Here is a 16,735-nt window from a genome sequence, read left to right as displayed (position 1 = left end):
ACCAAGTCCTAGCTTTAATATTGGGCAGCTGATGAATTCTGAAAACAAACAAACAAAATTGGGAATGGCCAATACTGACATGAGCACCCTCCCTAAATCTGAAGCATTAGAGAAGACCAGCTGTAACTTGAGGCTTTTAAATCAGGGTTTTAAACACTCAGACACTAACCCTAGCCATATCCCTGCTCATAATCTTAATTACACCTTTGGGACTGACAATAACAGAAAAAAATAAACTGGCTTCTATCCCTTCCAATGCTTCTTCTAACTCTCTGGTCAACATAAAGATCAGCAATAAACTGAGCTTTTAAGGCCAACAAACCCTCACCCTGACTCCGGCTTTAATTACTGGCAGGAGTTCCCTTTCATCACTGAAAGAAAGACAACATGTTGCCCCCCAGTGATAAATTCCCCATTTCTACCTCAAAGTGCTCTATAAGGTGCCATACCAAACTGGGCTCCTGAAATACTTGTATTGGGTCTGGCTGGGATATAACCACCACAATACTGGGTTTCCAAATTAAAACCCCAGCCCTAAATTCAATTTCAATTATGCTTAGTTGGATATGGCCTCTAATTCCAGTAATATCTTGTTTTATATACGGAGGTTCCCTTAAATATTAAACCTCAAACTTTAACCGTAGCTCCAACACTAATATTGATATCAACACCAGCAGTGGATACAGCAATTTAGTTTTAAAGGAAAGCAAATTATCACGGAGAAATACGTCATCCCTGTATTTCCCTCGTTTCTGGAGAATCCAACAGTAAACTGGAGGGAGTGAACTTCAGATCCCTGATTCCTAACACTAACCCTAGCCAGTACACCTGTAAAAATCTAACTTCTGCAAAACAACATAGAACCTTTATCCTATCCAAAAACTGCCCATTTCCAAATTGTTAGGAATAATAACGTGCAGCAATGATCTGGGCTGTTAGGTAGGACTGACAATAGGAGAGCATGCCTCATAACCTGAAACCTAATCTCAGACCTAAATTCAAAGCAAGGCAGAGCCTTAACCTCATGCACAGGCCACTGCTAGCCCTAATCTTAATTATGACACTATGCATCCCAACAATAAAACACACAGCATTTGCCTTTACCAACTCTGGTTGTCTTGTTTTCTGAGTTCAGCAAGCCACAGAGAATATATTAAAAGATGAAATCTTGGAAATCCATTTCCAAACCCTATCTCTGACCTTAATTATTCGCAGGGTTAACCACATAACAGGAGTACATCCCACTTCTACCCTGTCATCACTAGCCGTCTTCCTAATTTTGCCAGGCCAACAGAATAAATAAATTACAAATGTCTTGAAGACTTGAATTCATGAAACCCCGCTCTAACACTTGCACTAATTTAGCATATGTAAAGAGTAAAGGAGGACATAGAGCATTCACCCCTTTCAGATGCTGCCCTCTTCCTGATTCAGAAAACAATCACTTTTTTCTTACATTTCCAAATCCTAGCTCCAAATCCACACTGAAGCTTAATGTTAGTTAGTACACCCCAACAAGCACTGGTCCTATACGAATTGTCCCCTTCTGGAGCTGTAGGTCCTGGAAACTTCACATTCTGACTCTTAAATAAACATTATACCACTTTTCAATTATTTCTAACAGACAAGCATGCAGGTTGCAAATTCCTAGCAGATTGTTTCCACAGATTAATGCCACTAGATTAAGAAAAATTGGCCCCACTAATCTTCATTCTCCTCCCACCTATATGGAACCTACAGAATATTGCAATACCTGTACCTCCTGAATCTGTAGAAACACCAGAATTAAAACAAGTCATGATTATACTCAGATTTATATCAAATACAAAAAGACACCTTAAAATATTCTCTTTTGTCAGCATTTGTCCTCTTCCTCCTTCTGAGGAACTTGATAACTTAATATTGGCCATGTTTACAAAATCAGGGAAAAAAATAAAGTAATCCTTTTCTGAAGTTACTGGGATCAAGTTAAATATGATTTTTTTTTTTCAAATATTTTTCATAGATTATTCCTTTGGAGAGCCCATGCAGTAAATACCTCATTAGAATGATCTGGATGGTGAAGAAAAAATTTTTTTAAACAAGTCAATTTCACAGAAAAGTTGATAACCTTTCTTTACCTAAAATATCGAGAAATATATGATAATAAGCATCTTATTTTTTAAACATAATTTAATATAATGTTCTAGAACCTCACCTAATTTCTATGCCAAAAATTTAAAAATGCTCTTCATCAGAACTGGTAGAAGGAAAATATACAAAAACTACACAGTTGTTAGAAATTTAGTTTTTGCAGCAGCAGCTATGATTTCAGTGCTAACAATTTAGTTACATACTTGATGCAAGTTCCCCACCTAGTGGAGTAATTTTTAATGCTCTAAAAGATCGCAGTTCCTAATGTAATTTTTATTTCTGATTCATTTAAGGAGTATTAGTAATAGTCTCCATATATAATATTTTATAAATATTTAAGCTATACAGTTAGTTCTTCGAAAATTAAAATTCATTTCACACAGTGACTGAAATATTTATAATAGCTTCAGGAAACAAAGGGCCAAGAGAACTACAGAAGAAAACTCAGTCATGGTAATCACTGTATCAACAACATAATTTGAAAAAAGCAGCCCCAGCTATTTTTTCACCTTGGTCTTGGTAGCTGGGCAAGGTTTATTTTTAGGAAATCCTATCTGCTTTACAAATGTTAACAATGATCACATATTAAAGAGCAGTTTAGAGCAGGCAAAATACTTGCCCATATTTCTGACCACATACCTACGTACATCACACAGAGATTCCAGTGGAAGGGAAGGATCATTGCCATGCTGAAAGTCAAACCAGATGATCATAGGCATGCACTCTATTTAAATGTATGCATCATCATCATATTCCTCCCTGTGCCTGCAAAAATGCACAGGTCACATCCCGGACCTATTAAAGGTTAAGCTGGCCCCCAGCTCCTGCACTTGTAATCACACGTGTAGCACATGGCATGGAGAAATAAATGTCCCTGCAGGTCAGCTGGCCCTGAGCCACCCAGGGAGGCAAAGGTCAAGGCAGAGGACATGAATTTCCCCTCTGCTCTCACTGGTGACCGGCGTGCTCCCAAGGCAATGGGTGTAATGCACGGTGGTCCCGGCGTGACAAGTCACTTCATCACTGCATGGCCGCCTTTCAGGGCACCTGCAGTTCACAGCAGTGTTCAGTTGTGACTCGACAGCAAGAGTGGGGTTACAGTGCTCCTGCACTTGAGATAATGAAGGTATAGATTATAGCAGTGCCCACATCAGACAAAGGAGGTCACACGTCCTGACTCGATACAGATCAACATTATAAATGTGGTCTCATATAACACAAGCTTCAGCAAGGTGCCTTGACTCGTTTGGTGCACTTACCAGAACTCATTTCGCCTGTATCAGAGATCAGATTCCCCCCAGATGATGAAAGCTGCAGTTTAACCTCCCGTGCCATGCCACCAAGCATGAGGCCCTGCAGATAGCAGTGGGCTGACCTGGGAGATGGAGCTCCCCACCAGAGCATGGTCGCAGAATCACAGGACGGCTGAGGTTGGAAGGGACCTCAGGAGGTCACCTCACCTTGCTCCTTCTTGGAGGACAAACTAAAATACAGAGCCACACAGCCTGTAGTTGTACAGCTCCTTTTTTTCAAAGTACTGAAAAACAACCTCAGCAACTCCAGTACACTTTTTACATGATTCTAAACAGAAAAGGATTACATTACAGACCTCCTCCAGCAACCCCAAACTGGAACCTGTAAGGAATCAAGTTCATATCAAAGGCTCAGTATGGAGCTAGCAGGCCCTAAATGACCCTGCTGAGTAAAGGCCTCGCTTCTTCAAAGAACCTTTGCTGCAAACCCGTCACTGTCACTTTGTTTTCACCACTCACAGGGTGAGCGTTGCAAACCCTCATAGCCAGAGGGCTGTTCAGATGGCCAGGGTGTACCTCGCTCCACAACTGAGCCAGCTGCTGCAGGTGGCCTCAGCCAACCTTCCAGCCCTTGGCACAGGCCTGTAAGCATTTCATGGCTCAACAAGGGCTGCCAAATACCGGAGTGCAAAAACCCCAAGCACAATGACAAGGAAGGATCAGCCTTAATTATTAAGTTAGACCATGCAAGCAATCTGGTCCTGGCCACCCAGTCAGAAACAGGAGGGCAAAATTCATAAGCCCTCTTCACCATTCTCCTGCTTGGAAAGGTGCTTTACACTCTTCAGCTGGAGCTACACAGGCCTTTTGCTGACACACTGCTTTTCATGTTTTTCTTTTTCAGTGTCAATAGTCTACTGATTTCATCTGCTGCTCTGCTTATAAGATCCCTTTATTTCTTCCTGAGAATCAATAAATATTACTGTCCTTCAGAGGCAGGAAGATAGACTGGGTAATGATGTTCCCTGCTTGCTAGGTTCCATCCACTGAGATTGCAACAGCAAGGCTTCTGGTAATGAGCTAGAAAAACTCTGCAATATTCTTCCATCCTGCTGGCCACAAAGGAGGTAGCTCATGTGCTCTCAGTATATATTCAATTAGGTGCTAAATTTTTGTAGTCTGACTGAAATTAGTTTGTTACCTGAATGAAAACTGACCTTCTCTTCCTTGACAAAATGCCAATAACCAGAAAGGGAAAAAAATATAGAATGCTCTTAATAGAGGAGTATGTCTTGATTTTTATACTTGTTCACACAAGGATTACTGAGAAATCCCTTGATACTGAGAAGCTAGCCTTTTATAAGGATGTAGCTATAAGGCACTGCTTCAAGAGTAAGAACTAATGTAAATTCACAGCTCTGACTCTTTTTTTAATTTCCCTTATGGAATTGCATGAAGCTCTCAGTACTCCGGCAACGCAAACCGAAGAAATCAAAATGAATTTTGGAAGCATACTTCAGAATTCCCACCCAGCCAAATGTCACCTTATTTGCCATCTACTTCATTGGTGTTAGGATTGTAACAAATTTTAAAATAAATTATTATGGGAAAAAACATTTTTCACTTGGCATGATGAGACAGAGAGTGAGGGAGAGAGAGAGAAAGCTGAACTCTTCCTTGAAATTTGTGGAAAAAGAAAAAAAAAAAAAGAAAAAGCAAAAAAAAACTGTGTTTGAATTAGAAAATATAACAGTGGTAAATGGAAGTTTCTAGAAGTGATGAGCACATGGAAATACTGACTAACAAAGAAGATATTCACACATTGCTAGTCAGAGTTGCAACTGTGTCACTGGAGTATGCAAGCTTGCTATGTACCTTAATTTGGAATAAGGTCACAACCATCTATAATCCACACTACTGGCAGTGCTAGTGCCCTTTTGGGCTTTGTGGTAGGGTTGTTGGTTTTGTGTTTTGCTTTGGTTTTTGATTTTTTTTTTGAGTTATATTAAATTAAGCTGGCATCTGGTTGTTACTTTGGGCTGCCTGGTGCTTTCTAACAGTATGAGAGATTCTCCTTTCTTAATCACAGTTCATGAAAGGATCCCTTAAAAAAACTTGTGCTGTTGTGAGAACACAGCTCACTGTTCGGAAACGTAGATTCATATATCTACAGCTGAAGGCAATTTTCTGCAGATTGCCACTGTGCAGCTACAGGAAGAGAGGGAACATTTCTTCATTATATTATCATTATAATTAGGGTCACACTGGACACAGAGTAAGTATCCCATGGGATTGGGTAGTGATTCCAAATTCTTTTTTTTTTTTTTTTTCCTAAAGATGATAAATGCAAAACATTTTAAGTAGCTGTTGTCCCTTTTTTATGTAGGGTACATGGGCAAAATCTGTCACATTGTTCTTTTATGAATTGACCATTTACTAAGTGCTTCAGAAATTCTAAAATGCCATTCACAGTCAAACATTGTTTGTTGGGAAGGATGATATTCAGAGTTATGATTGTGAATACTATGGGAGACATGTACTCTATGTGTATATGCCTTGTTTTGTCTTCCTCTGATCTGTACCACAATTAACAGTGGGTTTACAAGAGAGGTTTTAGAAAACTGGAACTTTCAGCTTTTAGTATATAGCACCACAGATTCATCACTTATTACCTACTAAAACAAAGCCCAGAACATAAAGAGGATGAGTTCATACTGCCCAAGCTAAAAATCATGGCTCTATATATAGTTCATGCAGCAAGACAGGTCAAATTGCTGTCTGAAGGAGCTCTCTGAATTGCTTTCAGGAGATGTCTGTCTTTCTCCATTGACTGAAGAGGGAACGTAGAATGGCTGATGACTAAACCTAGACAGGAAAAGTCTTAGGTGTTTTGGGGGAAGATTTTGATGATTTTGAATTAGGATGACCTCAAGGACGTAACTACATTAAACTCTGAGTTTGTTATTGGCTCAGCAGCAGATAAACATTTCTGATTGTGAGGTTGAGATCATCTTTCTTATGAAAACACCAATGGAAAGCTTCATTGGGCAAGGATGTGGTTGCTGCTGTCATCACATAAAGGTTGCGATATGCAGATCTTTGAGACCTTTTTCCATTCACAGCTTCTGTCTTACAGTTAAGCAAAGTAGATTGCCACCCTGTTCTTTGAATTGGCCCTTCAAATCCTTGTGTTTTCCTGCCTGCCAAAGATAGGAAGAGATTAAGGGTGACTGACAGCAGAAAAAAATTATGCAGCCACATATACGTTAATCTTGCCATCTTTTCTACAGGATTTGGAAGGAGAAGGATATTTTTAACTGCTCCTTTGTCTTGCTTTTGGACTAGCCACTGATTTCCCAGCACCCTAGAAAACAATTCTAAAGATCTGTCACAGAAAAAATAATTCTTTCAAGACAACTAATCTCTCCATTCAAGGCATTCATATGAAAGCAATTCTACATTCTTCATATTGGCCAGCATATTTGGTCCTGAGTCTCAGGCCAGGAAAAGACAGAGAGACTGATAAACATTTCCTTTATCACAGTCTTAACTAACCCAGTATAACATAACATTTGAAATTAAATCAGTATACTTTCACATGTTAGCAAACTAGAGCTATCAGCCTGTTTCTGGCCACAGGCTGCAAAGGGTTTTTTTTTGACCTCATACATAACCAAAATCTTATCCAAAGGTCTCCTTAAAGGCAGAGGCTCAGAATCTTGACTTATATGATCTGGCTACATAACTTATATTAATTCAAAAATGTTAACCCAGTTAATATATAGAAGCTGAGATCCAAACTATTTTTAATAAGATCCATTAATTTCTCAAACAAGCAAACAAACAATGAAAAAAATACTCTAATATTCGTTCTACTCTCTGTATTTTCAGCATCATTAGGTCATGCTTTTCCAGAGCTTACCCTCTGAACATTGTTACCACTGCACCTCAAACAGGTCCTTGTCTTTGACTATTCAAGGCACCATTAGGTATCAAACCAGAAAAGTAATCTGCTACATTTCCCTAACCACCATCATTTGTTATTACTATTTTTTTGGTCATATTGGATACCATGACAACATATTCTGGACAGTGAATGTCTGAATGACGATACTTATAAGGAACATAAATGAATGTACTTTGTTCACTTACAACTAAGTATGATCACTTCAATTTTTCATTTTATTAATATTTTACATACATAAAGATCCTTTTGTCCTAATGGATTCCAAAGCAAACCATTAAAAAAAAAGGAATTGGGGTGATTTAGATATTACTTCCCATAATTGGATTATATGTTCCTTGCTTCTGTGTTAAATTACTGTAGCAGTTCAGCCTACAGATGACCAAAGTCTCTGATTTCTCAGTTGAGAAACAGCCTTCTCTTTGAGCAACAGACTTGTAATTGTAGAACAGAATTTGTCAAAAGATCCATTCTATCCTCAGCTGAATTAAACTCATAAAAGATGCAAGAACACATTTGTGCTGCTGATAGTGACAGTACCAGCTCTGCAGATGTCACTGTTGCTGTCAGTTTGCCCTACATAACTCAGGCAATCTTGGGTATCTTTCCAGAAATTAGCACAAAGCCTGATTCAGTCCTTTGCTTTTATGCTTGGCCTTTATAGTACAGGGAATTATAGCAAGCAGGAAAAGGAGGATGCCATGTGGATATCAATTTCTAATTAATTTATATTTTCAGTGTCTGAACTACAGTTTCAGCAAGCTATTGGTCACTAATTTGGCCCTTTGGGGTTAAGTCCCTGTAGGTCTCTGGCTTTTGGAACACGTTTCTAAACCAGGCTGAACATGAAGGTCTAACTGGTACAGAACAAGATCTTTTGAAGGACCAATATTCAATTATATTTTCGAAGTTGTGCATTGTAAGAGGTAAGTGGGATATCCACAGGCTATCTAAGGTTAAGTTAAATTACACTTATAAAAGATCTATTTATTTTAGGACTTGAATTAAAAAAAAAAAAAAAAAAAAAAAAGGAAAAGAGACGAATCACCGGATTGTAACAGTCATGTTTTGTTTGTTTTCCAGAAACTCAACAGATAAGACAGGTACCCATGCAAGTTATGGTTTGGAATTTTTACATTCCTAAATTTAAAAGATCCTTAGTGTTAAAATTGCCTCATGTGACATCTAACTGGCCTGGAAAAAGAAGTTAAACTGTTAAGAGTCTCACCTACCTGATGTAGATTACTGTAGGAAAAGTTGCCACAGAAGATTTATTTACTCACAAGTATTATTAAAGAATGGTTAAAAGACTTTTGTATTGGGTTAGGAGGGCTTTTACACCAGCTAAAGAAGGGATACCTACAAGAAGTCTGTGAGCATTATTTGGGGGGAAATGGCATAGAGTAACAGCCAAAATCCATGAAGAGAATGAAATATTAAATTACTTAAAGAAGAAGAGCTAGAAAAATTAAAATGAACTACAACAAGGAAAAAGAAAAAAAAAAAAAAAAAAAGAGAGAGAGAGAGAGGGAGAAGGAAGAAATCAGAAACAGTATAAAGAAAAACTAAAAATGACAAACTGTTCTAAGAAAGGATGAAGGAAATTACGTGCCAGTAGAAAATCTGTCAACTGTTAGTGACTAAAACCAGCACAACTAAAATAAAACAGTTTAAAATCATATCTCCCTGTGAGCTATGATAGATAAGTCAGCTTTAACCATTTTCGTTTACCTTAATATAAGAGAGATTTGATCACAGTATCCTGGATAACTGAAAAAAAAAAAAGTGTTAATTCTGAGAATGGTAGTAATTGGTACCAGTAACTGAGATACAGGATTAGAGAGTACTATCACCCAGAGGGCCATGCAGAATAATAACAAGGGAAGAGACACAAAAAAGAAAATACTGGCACCTAAAATACTGCAAATAAATTAGAATTATTAATTTCATTGGAAAGAGATTAGGAGGTTTTGTGGGATGATTTTCTAAGGATGTGCCTTAGAGTGTTTGAATGGTAAGATGACTGTGCCTGACTGTCAGTGGACATAAATTTATTAGAAAGGATGGGGGGAAATCTTATTTTAATTAAGCAACAAGACTACTGAGTTAGTCATTGATTGTCTCCAACTGGACTGATCAGTGGCAACAATGTTCCTCAAATTATAGCGCAGTAGGTAAATATGGCTGCAATTCACTGGTGTGGCATCTTACCTTGCTAAGAGTGTGGAGTACTTTCTTCATCAGGCTGGTACTTGTGGACATTATTATATCCCTATAATGTAGGCAAAGGAAAGAGAATTAATCCTGAAAAGGAAAGAGAATTAATCTTCTCCACAGAGAAAGGCCCTAATGTATCATGTTGCACTCATGTGGACCTGGCTATTGAAAAATTAACAGCAGTATTTTGGAGAAATGCTACTGCTCAGTAACTCAAGGAGAGAAAATAAAAGACACTAACCTAAGTATTATAAAAGATCATATTGGCATTGTTTTAAAAAGGCAAGATGGGTGGTAAGTTTACAGATATAAAACTACAGTGGACACTCAGCGTGTATAGGTGGAATCTATCTGGTAAAAGAAAGGGTTTATGTCTTATGTGTTTATGTCCTAGCCAACACAGAGAACAGCTGCTATGAATCAGCAGGAAGCCACTTATCAGACATGTACAGGAAAATACCCTACAAAATACTCAAAGAGTATTCATACCTCTTTATTCATACCTCTTTGAAAGTTTAGACTGGATCCCTAGTCTGCATGCATAAATTAAGGAATATAACCAGTACCCTATAGACAAGTCTCACCCCTGTCTTGTCTAATACACAGAATGATTCAGGAATAGAAAAAGAAAGACAAAATTTAGAGAATATCAGGCTCTGAGAAGCTGGAGAAAAACATGCTAGTATACAACAGATCCGTGAAACTCAAGCCATTCAGCTGGTAAATCTCACTGTTCACTTTTAGAGCAAGAAAAAGCCTACCATTAAGGTCAAACAAAGTTGAACAAAGCACAGTCTCCTGCAGGCACAAAAATCCTATTTGGTTGACCAAATATACATGAAGCTTATAACACTGAAGAAACATATCATGTATAACTTCAAGGTGAGTTATATATTCCGAATGTGGAATAACCTTATTGCTGTCATATCCCTACTGAGGTTTAAGAAAAATGTTGCAGCTATCACAAGAACATAGAATTCATCTGGAAGTTGATGAGCCTTCAAAGAAACCTTGTTGCTTGATTAAAACTGTGCTGAAATTCATCCTCCTGGAAGGGATTTAATGTTCATTGGGATACTATTGATGCAAGTTGCTAAATTTTCTCATCTGCTTCAGGAAGCATAGCTGAAACCCTTTTCAAGTACTAATGCATACAAAAATGCAAAAGGAAGGAAGGGAGAGCAAGGCTATATACTATAAAAATAGTCACCTGTGCTGAAAAACTTCACCGAATTTTAAGCCAACATTACTGCATGCTGCAGCTAATCCTTTTTTTTTTTTTTTTTTTTTTTTACTCTTTTGACTTGTCAGTAAAGGAATTAAGTGATGACTTGTACCAAATTTTAGGAAGTAAGCTCAGTAAATGATAATGGACCACTTACTACAGCTAAAAGCAATAATTACTTCTTTTCATGAAAGTTGGACTCTCTGAATGAGGCTGTAATTGGCAAGTGTTGTAACCGTCCACAACACAAATTCCTTCATGAGCTACAGCGATGGCAGCTCTTTAACATGTGCCTTCAGTTCTACAAGGCTGAAATTCAGCATGCAGTCAGCCAGCTTAGAGGTTAAAAGGGGATATATATCTGTCTACCAAAGAGACAAGTGCTTTCTCCAGATTGTCTCTGATTATGAGAAAATGACAAGAAGCTAAAAAAATTGCAAGAAGTGATGGCTCTGTTTTGCAGTAAGTAGACAAGCAAAGAGATGGGAAGGTATTTTGGTTAGATGTTATTAATTTCTTGACAGAAGAAAACTTTTGCCTGATTTAAAATCTGATGCATGAGGAAAAATTTCACCACTTATAAGACAATAACTTTTTCATTATTAGACATATGGTCAAAAATACTGTGAGTTTAAAACATACATGTAGTATGGGAAAAAATTAATATGGTGGTTGGATTGCTTGTGGCTCAGTAAGCTTTTAAAAATTTTAATTATATACAAGCATAATTAAGTGCTTGTTTTTCTGAGGTATCTAAACCATTTTATTTACACATTATTTTATTACAATACATTAATGAGAACATATGATTTGGAAGCAAACAATTCTTGATTTTCTTTCTTTCTTGATGAAAGCTGTTAATTTTAGCCAGTAATGAAATAATTATTTTTCCAGTTATGGAAAAAGAATAAGTACTTCTCCAGGAACTACAGGCCAGTTGGACTCACCTTTGTGCTGGTTGAGATCATGGAGCAGATCCTCCTGGAAACAATGCTAAGGCACATGGAGAACAGAGAGGTGGATGATGGCAGCTAACATGGCTTCACTAAGGGCAGATTGTGCCTGACAAATCTGATGGCCTTCTACAAAGGGGTTACAGGATTGGTGGACAGGGGAAGAGCAAATGACATCATCTACCTGGACTTGTGCAAAGCATTTGACACTGTCCCACATTATATACTTGTCTCTAAATTGGAGAGACATGGATTTGATGGATGGACCACTCGGTGGGTAAGGAATTGGCTGGATGGTCACACTCAAAGTGTTGCAGTCAACAGCTCAATGTCCAGGTGGAGACCAGTGACAAGTGGTGTTCCTCAGAGGTCAGTACTGGGAACAGCGCTGTATAAAATCTTTGTTGGTGACATGAAGAGTGGGATTGAGTGCACCCTCAGCAAGTTTGACAATGACTGCAAGCTGTGTGGTGCAGTCGATGTGTTGGAGGGAAGGGATGCCATCCAGAGGAACCTGGATAAGATGTGCCTGTGGGAGCATCATGAGGTTCAACAAGGCCAAGTGCAAGGTCCTACACCTGGGCTGGAGCAAACACAAGCATGAATACAGGCTGGGATTGTGAGTAGCTCTGAGAAGGACTTGTAGGTACCAGTGTATGAGAACCTCGACATGAGCCAGCGATGTGTACTTGCAGCCCAGAAAGCTAACCATATTCTGGGCTGTATCAAAAGAAGCATAGCTAGCAGGTTGAGAGGGGTCATTCTCCCCTTCTACTCCACTCTCACGAGACCCCACCAGGAATACCGCATTCAGCTTTTGGGTCCACAATATAAGAAAGCCATGGACCTGTTGGAGCAGGCCCAGAGGAGGGCCATGAAGGGGTGGAGCTCCTCTCCTATGAAGAAAAGCTGAGAAAGTTGGTATTATTTCGCCTAGAATAAAGAAGGCTCTAGGAAGACTTAATAGTGGCCTTCCAATATTTAAAGGGGGCCTACAGAAATGATGGGAAGACATTCTTTATCAGGGAGTGTAGTGACAGGAAAAGGGATAACAGCATTATATTAAAGGAGAGTATGTTTAGATTAGGTACAAAAAAGAAATTCTTCACCATGACGGGGTGAGACACTGGAAAAATTTGCCCAGAGAAGCTGTGGTTGCCCCATCCTTAGAAGTGTTCAAGGCCAGGTTGGACGGGGCTTTGAGCAACCTGATCTAGTGGAAGGTGTCCTTGCCACATCAGAGGGTTGGATCTTTAAGGTCCGTTCCAACCCAAACCATTCTTTGACTCTATTATTCCTTAAAACTAATTCCTTTTTTAAATTACTCTCAGCAGTTTTTCAGCTCAAGAATTATTTTGCACAGAGGTTCTTTCTGGATAAAAGGCTGGTGTGGTGTCCTAAATTACTTGAGGAAGATACATTTAAACATTAACTTAAAATAATTAGTAATTACTTCTAAGTTGTTAGGTATTCATTACTTATCACAAGAGTGATAAAGTTTTAGAGAGGTTAAGCTTAATCACTGTTTTAAGTGAAAGACAGAATTCAGTTCTATTAAAGAGTTTCTGGCTACATTTCATAGTAAATTCAGAAAAATTGCTAATGTAGCTGTATCCCATATGTAGAGGGTATTTATACAGACCATCCTAATGTCTGAGAACATTTATATAAATAAGTAACATAACATCAGTCTCTGGGATAATATTCTACAACAGTATAGTAAGACGTCTTCCTGAAGACTTAAATGATCTTAAGTCATCTAACCATGATCAAAACACCGTCTCTAACCTGGCCCAAATATAAACAGACACTTCGTCAATTCAGCTAGGGAATCATAGTAGATAAGGATGGCTTTGCTTTATCCTTCTGTATACACAGTTGGTATACACAGTTATGGAAGTAAATGCTTTCTAATGCATTATATATTTTCAGTCGGCTACATATCTAGCATGCTTGCATTACTTCCATTATTGTCATATATGAGCTCTTCTGTTATTCTTGATCTTCATAGGACTTGTGCAGTGTAAGAAAACATTAACCACAATTCTTACCAAGGCAACGGCAAATCAGTGGTAGACCAGTAAATTCAGGTCACAAGGTGATGTCCCAGTTCTTAAGCCAACTTTACATAATATTGCCAAAGTAAATATAAACTTTGCATCCTAAAAATATCCTGTGTCCTCTTTGAACTGAGGTTTTGGTGAGCAAAAAGCTGACAGTAATAACACTCTTGGCTATTTCTACATTATCTAACCAGAAAGATGTGACTGGGGGAATGGTAAAAGTAACCTTGAAACTTATTTGCAAAAGTAAATTTTGTAACATAGCCTTCTCAATTAACATAGAATATTGCAAAAGAAACACTGACTTCAATAACCTATGCTAGTCTAAATTATTTATTTTGACAGTCACTCAAGAAAGTGATGTTTCAGCTATGACTGCTGACCTTCCTCAAGGTTTCTTCCAAATGAGTCAAAGCAAACTCTCCAAATATCTAGAGGAAATGCAATGTCAAAACACTGATCTTCAGAATAACTGTCAACATGTATGACTAAATTAAATTAACCTGAACTGAAGATTAAATGTTATTGTTCTGAAATGCGTATCAATCTTTATATTCATTGAGGGAACTGTACCAAGATAACCTTGATAATTTCTGTGGATTTGGGGAGGAGGATACAAACGCTTGGCTCCTTAAATTGAGTGATCAGCAGTCAGCGTTGACCTGTGGAAACAATGAAAAGCCAATATTGTAGTACGTGAAACGCCAACAGTTTCATTTCTAATATTTCATATCTGAGGTATTGACAATGTTGGATGCAATAAATCATGCTTTGGGAAGAAGAAGTTGTATGTTCTCACGTATCAAATCACAATAGTTATTTAACAGCAGTAGTGTTATAGGGGTTTTTAACGGTTATGTCAGAGTTTCTGTAGTCAGTGAGAGTATCCAAAGACAGCTTGTATGAAACAACTGCAGTGCATTTAGATTTTAAAAGCCAATTATGCTATTCATATCACTTTCACTGGTAAGAAAATAATTACAGTAAAGCAAGGAATAAGCTCCACCAAAGACTAAACTACAAGGGTTACTATAGCTGCTATTTACAGAAGCAAAGCTTGGAAAGATTTTATGTAGCTATTAGTCATACATACGATCATCTCAAACATGTAGGTTTCCTTAAGGGAGCTGGCGTTGCACTGCTTAGCCCTCAGTTAGTTATTTAAATCTAAACTGTCTACTTCTCATCTCTTTGAATTTAAATTCCTGGCAGGGTAACTGTGAGAGTATATGTGTGCAATTTTTTTTAATTTATTTAACTGAAAATAGAAGCCATTGCAAATTGAAAAAAAAAAAAAAAAAAAACCACCTGGACCGGGGCTGTTAGTTGTGAGACAGTCGTCACTGCTTAGCACATGCCAAGTCAAGACTGTTTTGGTTTTTTTTTCCCTTGATATTCACAGATAGGCTTCTTGTTATTTGAAAGCTCAGCAATTCTTCATTTAAAGCTCCTGTATCTCTTAACACGCCAGGAAAAGTACATGAGCCAAAATGCGCCTTTGGGGAGTTTTTACACTGCTCTGCACGGTTGGCTGTTCCTACATGGAGATTCTACAGTTATATCATTTGATTCTAGCTGACATTTAAACCTTCTGGATCTGTGAGGTTTTGAGGGTAAATTCAGTCCAGTTAAGAAAGACATTATTCAAAAATTGTAAATGGTTTCTTTCCTTTGTTTCACGGTAGAGGCTGCTATCATATAAACTACTCCTCAGCATATTCTTAACCTTTCTGTAGTAACTGCAGCTCTAGGAAATATTTGTATGCATAATCCATGCAGTTGAAGGAGCTAAATTATTCAGTGAAGAATCTTTTCCATCCTTCAAATCTTGGCAAAGCCTGCTACTGGACTATCACACTCTGATTCCAGTAGCTTCTCCTTCCTACGGTTACTAGCAATTTGCTAAAAAAAAAAAAAAAAAAAAAAAAAAAAAAAAAAACTGCTTAAGTTTGCAATTTCTTATGAACATATATGATTTCTAACATCTCTTTCCTTTCTTGTTCAAAAGAGGACTGAGAAGAAACTCCTGCTGACCTTGTTCCACCATTGGAAGAGTGCCCTGTACTGTCCTTTTCCTCCTCCCTCCATCACTTCTCGAAGGCAGCCTCCTCTGCTGAGGGTCTCTGTTTGCCCTTCTGCTGCCTGCCTCTCAGCAGTGGCTCCCTAGTCATGGTCAGATGCAAAGACCATATTGTTTTAACCTGTTCATTTCAAATAAAGTCAAAGAGCTTGTCTTGTTTTCACACCTGGGGAAATGAGCCAAGGATTACCTAATTTACTTTAATTGATTCAGATTCTTAGTTAGTGTTCCAAATTGAAGGCTTGCTTACTACACTGTGAGCCAAGTTCATCAGCTGTAACTGCAATTTAAGTCCTTGGGCTGGTGCTCCTTGGCTACTTTATAAGGCTCTTCATTCAGAATGTGCTTGTTTTCTGTAAGACTGTTCACTATCTATTCCATGAAGAGGCAACAGTTTGTGAGATGTGTTAGGGTAATACTGAAAATGTTTGTTCTTGAATAGTATTGAAAGTTAAAAACAGGATAAAAAGAAATATCAGATACAGTTAACTGAGTAACTTCCAAAGAGCACAATAAAGAATGTGTTTTGTTTTGTTTTAAGAAAAAAATACAAACATTTTTTTTCAGAAATAAAGGATATAATGAACATGACAAAATGACAAAATTATGTTAAGGATCCTTTACTGCAGACAGCGGTTTTTATTTCCTGAAAACTATGAAAGTGTTTTTAACAATATTTCCTTGTGCTTCACACACATAATTTGAAGTAGGTTTGGGGAATGATTAATGTATTTCTCTTTGTATCAATTTTAAGCGTACCAAACTTGTGAAATGATGTTGCCTATTTCCATTTATTCCCAATACATAATGTGCATTTCCAAAGTGTTTTAGTGCCAGATACCTTTTC

The 16,735-nt window shown here is 37.9% G+C and overlaps 1 long non-coding RNA gene across 2 annotated transcripts; it reads right to left on the bottom strand.

The window, feature by feature from the left end:
• Positions 1-4,508: 4,508 nt before the first annotated feature.
• LOC106014912 (uncharacterized) lies at positions 4,509-16,186 on the bottom strand. 2 transcript variants are annotated; one of them, XR_002399049.4, is made up of 6 exons: positions 15,843-16,186; positions 14,426-14,470; positions 11,740-11,773; positions 9,562-9,622; positions 9,082-9,120; positions 4,509-6,586 (listed from the first exon to the last, which is right to left on the bottom strand). It is a non-coding gene; the product is annotated as an uncharacterized lncRNA (long non-coding RNA). The 2 variants fall into 2 exon arrangements; XR_011807486.1 differs by lacking the exon at positions 11,740-11,773 and having other exon boundaries at positions 14,382-14,470.
• Between the last annotated feature and the right edge of the window lie 549 nt (positions 16,187-16,735).

This window comes from Anas platyrhynchos, chromosome 2 (assembly GCF_047663525.1).
Source record: "Anas platyrhynchos isolate ZD024472 breed Pekin duck chromosome 2, IASCAAS_PekinDuck_T2T, whole genome shotgun sequence".
Lineage (NCBI taxonomy): Eukaryota > Metazoa > Chordata > Aves > Anseriformes > Anatidae > Anas > Anas platyrhynchos.
Note: the sequence above shows the minus strand (reverse complement) of the source record. Positions and strands in the feature narration are given on the sequence as shown.